The following is an 8952-nucleotide window of genomic DNA, read 5'->3' as shown; positions in this document are numbered from 1 at the left end:
CCCCTCGCCAGCCCTGGCCCCTCCCCGCCCTGGCCCTGGCTCTAGCCCTAGCCCCAGCCCTAGCCGCCCCTCCAGCCCTGGCCCCGCCCCGCCCTGGCCCTGGCCCTAGCCCTAGCCCCAGCCCTAGCCCCGGCCCCCTCGCCAGCCCTGGCCCCGCCCCCTCCAGCCCTGGCCCCGCGCCGCCCTGGCCCTAGCCCTAGCCCTAGCCCCGGCCCTAGCCCCGGCCCTAGCCCCGGCCCCCTCGCCAGCCCTGGCCTCCCCGCTCCAGCCCTGGCCCCGCCCCCTCCAGCCCTGGCCCCGCCCCGCCCTAGCCCCAGCCCTAGCCCTAGCCCCAGCCCCGGCCCCCTCGCCAGCCCTGGCCCCTCCCCGCCCTGGCCCTGGCTCTAGCCCTAGCCCCAGCCCTAGCCCCAGCCCTAGCCCCAGCCCCCTCGCCAGCCCTGGCCCCGCCCCCGCCAGCCCTGGCCCCGCCCCGCCCTGGCCCTGGCTCTAGCCCTAGCCCCAGCCCTAGCCCCAGCCCTAGCCCCAGCCCCCTCGCCAGCCCTGGCCCCGCCCCCGCCAGCCCTGGCCCCGCCCCACCCTGGCCCTGGCCCTAGCCCCAGCCCTAGCCCCGGCCCTAGCCCCGGCCCCCGCGCCAGCCCTGGCCCCGCCCCCGCCAGCCCTGGCCCCGCCCCACCCTGGCCCTGGCCCTAGCCCCAGCCCTAGCCCCGGCCCCCTCGCCAGCCCTGGCCCCTCCCCGCCCTGGCCCTGGCTCTAGCCCTAGCCCCAGCCCTAGCCGCCCCTCCAGCCCTGGCCCCGCCCCGCCCTGGCCCTGGCCCTAGCCCTAGCCCCAGCCCTAGCCCCGGCCCCCTCGCCAGCCCTGGCCCCGCCCCCTCCAGCCCTGGCCCCGCCCCGCCCTGGCCCTGGCCCTAGCCCTAGCCCCGGCCCTAGCCCCGGCCCTAGCCCCGGCCCCCTCGCCAGCCCTGGCCTCCCCGCTCCAGCCCTGGCCCCGCCCCCTCCAGCCCTGGCCCCGCCCCGCCCTAGCCCCAGCCCTAGCCCTAGCCCCAGCCCCGGCCCCCTCGCCAGCCCTGGCCCCTCCCCGCCCTGGCCCTGGCTCTAGCCCTAGCCCGCCCCAGCCACCAGCCCCAGCCCTGGCCCCGCCCCGCCACCTGGCCCCCCCGCCTGCCCTCCTAGCCAGCCCAGCCCTGCCCAGCCTACCCAGCCCCTCGCCAGCCCTGCCCCCCCAGCCCTGGCCCGGCCCCCCAGCCCGCCCAGCCCAGCCCAGCCCCGGCCCCTCGCCAGCCTGGCCCCTCCCCGCCCTGGCCCCGCTCAGCCTGCGCCCAGCCTAGCCCCAGCCCTAGCCCCAGCCCCCTCGCCCCAGCCCTGGCCCCGCCCCCGCCAGCCCTGGCCCCGCCCCGCCCTGGCCCTGGCCCTGGGCCAGTAGCTTCCGTCCGCACCACCCTGCGGGAGGAGCGGCTGCGAAACCTTTTTCGCAAAAGCCCGGTCTTTTCGCGTCGCCGGCGCCCGCCTTGTGATCTGAGTTATTGCAAGTGGCGGCTGCCGGCCCCGTCTAGTAGGGCTGGGCCTTGGAGAACATCCCAGATAGTCACGAGGCGGGCGGGGGACTGCGGTGCCCTGCTCGGTGGCATTCCGTCGCCGGTTGCTCTATGCCCTGGCCTCGTGTTTACAAATAAGGGAAACTGGAGCCCCAGAGGTAAAGGGCCTTGCATGCAGTCGCACAAGCAGGTGTCATCAGAGTTCCCGAGAAAAGCCTTGCTTTCAGGAATAAAACTAATCAACTACTTCGGCAAGAGAGCCGAGATAAAAGAGAAAGCAAATTTCAGAACAGTCTTCCTACTATGGCCCCAATGTCTTGTGGGGTTTTTTGTTTTTTGTTTTTTGTTTTTAGGATTTTATTTACTTATCCCTGAGAGACAGAGGCAGAGACACAGGCAGAAGGAGAAGCAGGCTCCCTGCAGGGAGGCTGATGCTTAAATCATCCCAGGCCCCCAGGATCACGACCTGAGCTGAAGGCAGATGCTCAACCACTGAGCCACCCAGACGCCTCAAATTTCTTGCTTTTAAAAAAAAGAGGGGGGGACGAGGATAACACATGCATATGTTTGTACATTTTAAAACTTAATATTATATACTCACTGCTTAGGGTTTTCTCCAAGAGTTGAGGCTATGAGGTACTTTCGCTTTGTTTTTTTTTTTTTACTTTTGTTTGAACTATTTACAAACTAATTTTATATATTTATGAACATGTTTCTAAGCAGGGAAATAACCAGGCTCTTTGAGCCTTCCGTTTCTCCTCCATACAATAGTGGCAATGACACCTACCTTGCAGAGTAATGAAAATTTAGTAAGATGACATATGTAAAAAGCTTTGCACAATGAATAGCCCGTCATTAAAATGCAGTATTTGTTCCCTTCTTTCCTCTAATGGTATGACTTTTTGTTTATCAAAGTATAACTCGGTATCATTACTGCCACTTTGTCCAGACCCCCCAAACCAAGTAAATAGGAATTTAATGCCACAGAGGCTCTGATCTGCACTAGAGAGCCCGCAAAGATAACAGGGAGCAAGCCGCAGGAAGACAAGTTTCACCCTCTGCCTGCTTTAACTGTCTTCACAGGTGTCAGTATCCTCCAGGCAAACAGCCTTGCCCCACAGGGCAGAGAAAGAGAGTTACCTCTGTGACTCCTGGAATGACCAGACCAAAATCCTGCTTTGGGATCTCAGATCGTCAAAAGAGAGCTTCGAAATCCCAAAACGGAGCAACGGCCAAGACCTTTGCCAACAGGAATGTTGCTAATTAGATTTTCCTAAGGCACCTGAAGTGCACAGCCACAGCTCCCACCTCCATCATCTATCAAATCAGCTAAGATTGGTTTCCTGGTCAGTGAAAGACAGCTCCTCTGGGCCTTAGCACAAGCTCTTTCCTCTCTCAGGAATGTCTTCTCCCAGGTGCCCACATGGACAGCTCATGAAGGAGGCATCACGTGTTTGTGCTAATGCCACCCCAGAAAGGTAGTCTTTGACCATCGTGTACAAAAAAAGCAGTACTCTCACCTCCAGAATTCTTACCCTCCCTGTCCTGCTGTATCTTTCTCCTTAGCATAATTTATCACCGTCTGACAAACTAGATATTTTACTTATTTATTGTCTATCTCCCCTCTAGGCTAAGATACAAGCTAAATGAAAGTAGAGATGTTTGAATTGTTTGCTACTATGTCCTCAGGACCAAGAACAGTGTCTGCCTTATAGTAGATGCCCAGTAAATATTTGTTGAATGTATGAATGAGGCCAATTTCAGTGAGGGCCCAACTACCTTCAAGCAGGATAGCCCTGCTAGAGGGAATATAAACTCTTGGATCAGTCCTATGTGTAGGCTCTGTGGGCTTCTGACCAACCGGTTCCCCATCCAAAGCATCCCTCCTTCCCATCTTCTCTCCATACCCTTTTGCTCACTCTTTAAAGATTTTTGGAGATGTTCAACTGAGTTGTCTTTATGTAACTGGAGAGGGCACTAGATTCTCCAGCTCACTCATTAGCTCCAGTTAGTTGATCCGATTAATCTTTTACTGCTTACGGCTGCTACAAAAGTAGCCTGGGGTTCCTTTAAGGAGGTGCTGTCAGAGGTCTACAACAGTTCCATTATACAAAGAAAATTATGTGGGTACCCACAAGGTCAACCACAAATTATCTTTTCTTCCAGTCCAATCATCCTTCTTTGCCTTTGAGTTGGACAAGAAGGGAGGACAATGAACATAGCGCTGGGGGGACAGGAAACATTTCATGAGCTCTACTCGATGCCAGGCAGGTGTCAGGAACATGAAAATAAGCAAGACCAGGGGCTCTGCCCTCAGGACTAGCTCCTAGGGGGCTGAAGAAGAAGCCAGACAACTGAAGCACACACCCTCTGGTTGCAGAGTAGAGGCTGGATTGGATGGGGGCAGGGCTGGACGGAGGATGGAGGCCGGAGAGGAGGCTGTGGCATTCCCAGCAAGGGATGAGACCAGACCTGTAGCAGTGGGGATAAAGAGCAGGGGGAGGATTTGAGAATTCCAGAGAAGTGCAACCAGCACCAGGGCTTGGTGACCGGTGAAGGTGAGTAAGGACCTTGCGTGACCGGTGATCGGCAGGTTTCCAGCTTGGGCATCTGGGTGGATGATAATGCCATTCGTGAGCACAGAGACTCAGGGAGAGGAGACTGTGGGACTTCCCAACACGCTGCTTTCGGTGGAAGCTAAAACAGAGACTCAGAAACAGGAAATAATACTAAATCCCCAGAGCACAGCTGCCCCTTCCACCCGTGGAAACTTCAACTATTATCTGTACACTGAGGGCTCCTAAAGCTTACGTCCAGCCCAGCCCTTTCCCCTGAGCTCCTGTGCAAATACCTGCAGGCGTCTTCACTGTACTCGTTCCGTTCAGAAGCATTTATGGAGGTCAAAATGGTAGATAAGGCTCTAGGACTGATATCAGACGGTAGGTGTCAGCCTCTGCTTCTCCAAAGTGTGATTCTGTTACCACCCACCTCAGAATGACCTCAGGGCCTTGTTAAATTACAAAGTCTCGGGACCAACTCAGACCTACTCAGTCAGAACTGTCTGGGGCGGTACCTGGGAATGTGCATTCGGAGCAAACTCTAGGTGACTCCTGGGGACACATGTTTGAGAATCACTTAGTTCGTGGTAACAGAGGGCAGAGGGGTCAGCTATCAATCAACAGAGATTCCACATGTCAGTGACTAGTTGAAGCTTCAGAGTAATATCAACAACGTCTGTACCTGCAAAACACTTTGACATACCTTATTTCATATGAACTTGCAGCCCTATAAAGTTTTCTTTGCCTCATTTTAGGGGCACCTGGGTGGTTCAGTCGGGGTAAGTGGTTGACTCTTGATTTCTGCTCAGATCATGATCTCAGGTCCTGGGATGGAGCCCTACAGTGGGCTCCCACTGCCATGGGGAGTCCGCTTGAGAATTCAATCCCCCCCTCCCCCAACCCACTTTTACATGTGTATGCGCATGTGCATCCTCCCCCGTCTCCATTGCTCCCTAAATAAATCTTTTTCTTGTTTTTAAAATTTTCTTTTCCTTATTTTAGAAATCGAAAATGAAGTTCAGGAAGACTAAAGAATTTTATTCAACGTCTCAAGTTTACGTTTCTAATTCCAAGTCCACCAGCGCTCTGCCAAGAGCTTCACAGCAGCATCGTTCAATCAGTCAACTTGTGAGACAGTCACTTGGGTGAATGAAGATGATTTATCCCTCCTCCTGAAGAGTCTTAGAATTCCAACTAACCACACAAGCTCTCTTTGATAGTTGGAGCATTCTCCTGGGGCACAGATCAATCAGTTTAACCCCAGGTAGCCAAAGATAGCAGGTCAGAGAGCAAGAGTTCCTAGAGCTATCCTAAGTTCTGGGGTTACCCTAGAATTTTACCATCTGCCTCTCTAATCCTGAGGCTCTGGGGTGCCCTTTGTGTACCACACACTTTCTGAGATTCCTTTTCACCCAATCCTGACTCTGCCCATGATTGTTCACTTGAACTCCTATCATCCTTTTAGACTTAGCCCAGTTATCCTTGGTCCTTCCCCATCTGGTAGCACTGTCCCCACAGCATAGTACCCTGCATGTGGTTATCACATTGCTTGGTGGCCATCTGCCTGTCTTATCAACTTGGTTGTAAACTCCTGAGAGCAGAGAGTGTGTCTTGCTCATCCCAGTGTCTCCAGTGATGAGCACAGTCCTTTGAAAGTAGTTGCTCAGTATCTGTTTGTTGAATTAGTGAGGAAATAAAGGCCAGTTTACTGTACTACCTGGAACTTTAGGTTCCATGTACAATACAAAGCATCCATCGCCAGTGCCAAAGGCAGAGAAATCTTTTCTACCTGTGGCCAGTGCTATAAAATCCATGAGCACTTCTGAAAACTGAAAGAGGCCTGCCATGACCCATGTAGTGATTCACACGTTCCCTACTGATGCCCCTCAACCTTGCCTTAGAAGGAAGCCTATTTACCTGTTAGTGTTTAACTCCTAGAAAATTAATGACATACACATTAAAATAAATGCCCTTTCCACCTATCAAAATTGCATTTTTAAAAATTTTTTTAAAGATTTTATTTGTTTATTCACAAGAGACACACACAGAGAGAGGCAGAGACAGAGGAAGAGGGAGAAGCAGGCTCCATGCATGGAGCCCCATGTGGGGCTTGATTCTGGAACCCTGGAATCACGCCCTGAGCCAAAGGCAGATGCTCAACCACTGAGCCACCCAGGCGTCCCCTCAAAATTGCATTTTTAAAAAAGTATTGTCCAATATTGATAAAAATAAAATGAAAGGGGCATTCTCAGAAAGCTTCAGAATGAGCTACTTTTCCAGGAATTAATTTAAAAATGATCAAGCCCCCCAGAAAGTCCTTACTCTGGAACCCAATGATTCTACTTCTAAAATTCCCCTTCAAGAAATAATTTAAAAATGGCAAGATTCGTGTCCAATAGAGATTATCTGCAAGAGTGTGAACTATTTGTAACAACAGTTATTTACACTAGTGGAAGTTGTAAGTACTCAGAGGCTCTATCACCCAACACCTAAATGAGGAAATTGCATCTCTCACTGAGTGGCAAACTGCAAAACCCACTCAAAGGATCAGATACCGACTCTGAGGAGAGAACAGTCGGTAGCGGGGTGCAAAAATGCAGAGCAATAAAACCTTTAACTTGGAGAAGCAAAACCATACTCCAAGGAAGCATCATCAGCATCACCACCAGCAGCACCACCAGCAGCAACAGCAGCAACCACCACCGCCACCAATACCTGCAAATGGGCAACAAGCCAGCAGCCAAAATGAAGACTTGACTATTGACCTGAAGAGTTTTAGGAAACCAGGAGAGAAGACCTTCACCCAACGTAGCCGGCTCTTTGTGGGCAATCTTCCTCCTGATATCACTGAAGAGGAGATGAGGAAACTATTTGAGAAATACGGGAAAGCAGGTGAAGTCTTCATTCATAAGGATAAGGGCTTTGGCTTTATCCGCTTGGAAACACGAACCTTAGCGGAGATTGCCAAAGTAGAATTGGACAACATGCCACTTCGTGGAAAGCAGCTGCGTGTGCGTTTTGCCTGCCATAGTGCATCCCTTACAGTCCGAAACCTTCCTCAGTATGTTTCCAATGAACTGCTGGAGGAAGCCTTTTCCGTGTTTGGCCAGGTGGAGAGGGCTGTAGTCATCGTGGATGATCGAGGAAGGCCCTCAGGAAAAGGCATTGTTGAATTCTCAGGGAAGCCAGCTGCTCGGAAAGCTCTGGACAGGTGCAGTGAAGGCTCTTTCCTGCTAACCACATTTCCTAGGCCTGTGACTGTGGAGCCCATGGACCAGTTGGATGATGAAGAGGGACTTCCAGAGAAACTGGTTATAAAGAATCAGCAATTTCACAAGGAGCGAGAGCAGCCACCCAGATTTGCACAGCCTGGCTCCTCTGAGTATGAGTATGCCATGCGCTGGAAGGCACTGATTGAGATGGAGAAGCAGCAGCAGGACCAAGTGGACCGCAACATCAAGGAAGCTCGTGAGAAGCTGGAGATGGAGATGGAGGCTGCTCGCCATGAGCACCAGGTCATGCTAATGAGACAGGATTTGATGAGGCGTCAAGAAGAACTTAGGAGGATGGAAGAGCTGCATAACCAAGAAGTGCAAAAACGAAAGCAACTGGAGCTCAGGCAAGAGGAGGAGCGCAGGCGCCGAGAGGAAGAGATGCGGCGGCAACAGGAAGAAATGATGCGGCGACAGCAGGAAGGATTCAAGGGAACATTCCCTGATGCGAGAGAACAGGAGATACGGATGGGGCAGATGGCTATGGGAGGTGCTATGGGCATAAACAATAGAGGTGCCATGCCCCCTGCTCCAGTGCCAGCTGGTACCCCAGCTCCTCCAGAACCTGCCACTATGATGCCAGATGGAACCTTGGGATTGACCCCACCAACAACTGAATGCTTTGGCCAGGCTGCTACAATGGAAGGAATTGGGGCAATTGGTGGAACCCCTCCTGCATTCAACCGTGCAGCTCCTGGAGCTGAATTTGCTCCAAACAAACGTTGCCGATACTAATAAAAATTTCAATGTCTAGTTTCCCAAAAACCCTTAAAAGCAGGACCCTTTTTGGACTAGCCAGAATTCTGCCCTGGAAAAGTGTTAGGGATTCCTCCCAATAGTTAGGTCTTCCTTGCCTGTACTACTTTGAGGGAGTTTACTGGAGGCTGAAGGCAAGGGAGGGGCGATATTTAACAAATCAGTTCTGTGTGGTATATGGTTTAATTGATTCTGTGTGGTGCATTCCTGAAGTCTCATGTGATTGTTGAGGGTCTTTGGCGGGGTGGAACCATGGCAAAATGGATCCAGTTAGAGCCCCCATTAATCTTGATCATTCCATTCTTGTCCATCCTGTTCTTTTTGCTTTCTCATTCTTATATCCTCCAACCCCATAGACGCTGCCACATACACCACGAAAACAAACATCCCCCATGACCTTAGCCCCATTCCATTCACTCACAGGTGGGAATTCAGGCAAATGTCCACAGAGGTCACAGACAACATACATATGATTCTGTTATATCCAGTATATTACCCCTTCATGCCCTAAGGAAGACCTTTCTCTTAGAGATTTTCATTTTAGTGTATCTTTAAAAAATCTTGTGTTAAGTTGCCTCCATCTTTTTTCTGGGTAAGAACAACCCAGGAATGGCCCTTTTATGTCTATGATGCTGTTCACAGCTTTTGATAGGCTTAGTACAATCTTGGGAACAGGGTTGCTGTATGCTGAAGGTCAGACAGTAGCTCTTAGCCTTGCCTATCTTATGTAGTTATGCTGTGCATTTTTTTTTATTGGTGTACCATGTTTGATTTGTCCCTGATAACCTTTGGAGTTTTTCTGAGAAATGGAGCAGCAATGCAGCATCAACTTAT

General features: G+C 52.2%; 1 long non-coding RNA gene and 1 pseudogene across 1 annotated transcript; both read left to right on the top strand.

Annotated features, from left to right (window-relative positions):
* Positions 1-1597: 1597 nt before the first annotated feature.
* LOC119869597 lies at positions 1598-6124 on the top strand. Its single transcript, XR_005371269.1, has 3 exons — positions 1598-1690; positions 2616-3010; positions 5093-6124. It is a non-coding gene; the product is annotated as an uncharacterized LOC119869597 (long non-coding RNA).
* A 504-nt stretch (positions 6125-6628) lies between these two features.
* On the top strand, positions 6629-8952 carry LOC482706 (annotated as a pseudogene).

The sequence above is a fragment of the Canis lupus genome, chromosome 16, assembly GCF_011100685.1.
Source record: "Canis lupus familiaris isolate Mischka breed German Shepherd chromosome 16, alternate assembly UU_Cfam_GSD_1.0, whole genome shotgun sequence".
Taxonomy (NCBI): domain Eukaryota; kingdom Metazoa; phylum Chordata; class Mammalia; order Carnivora; family Canidae; genus Canis; species Canis lupus.
This window is presented reverse-complemented; position numbering and strand designations above follow the sequence as displayed.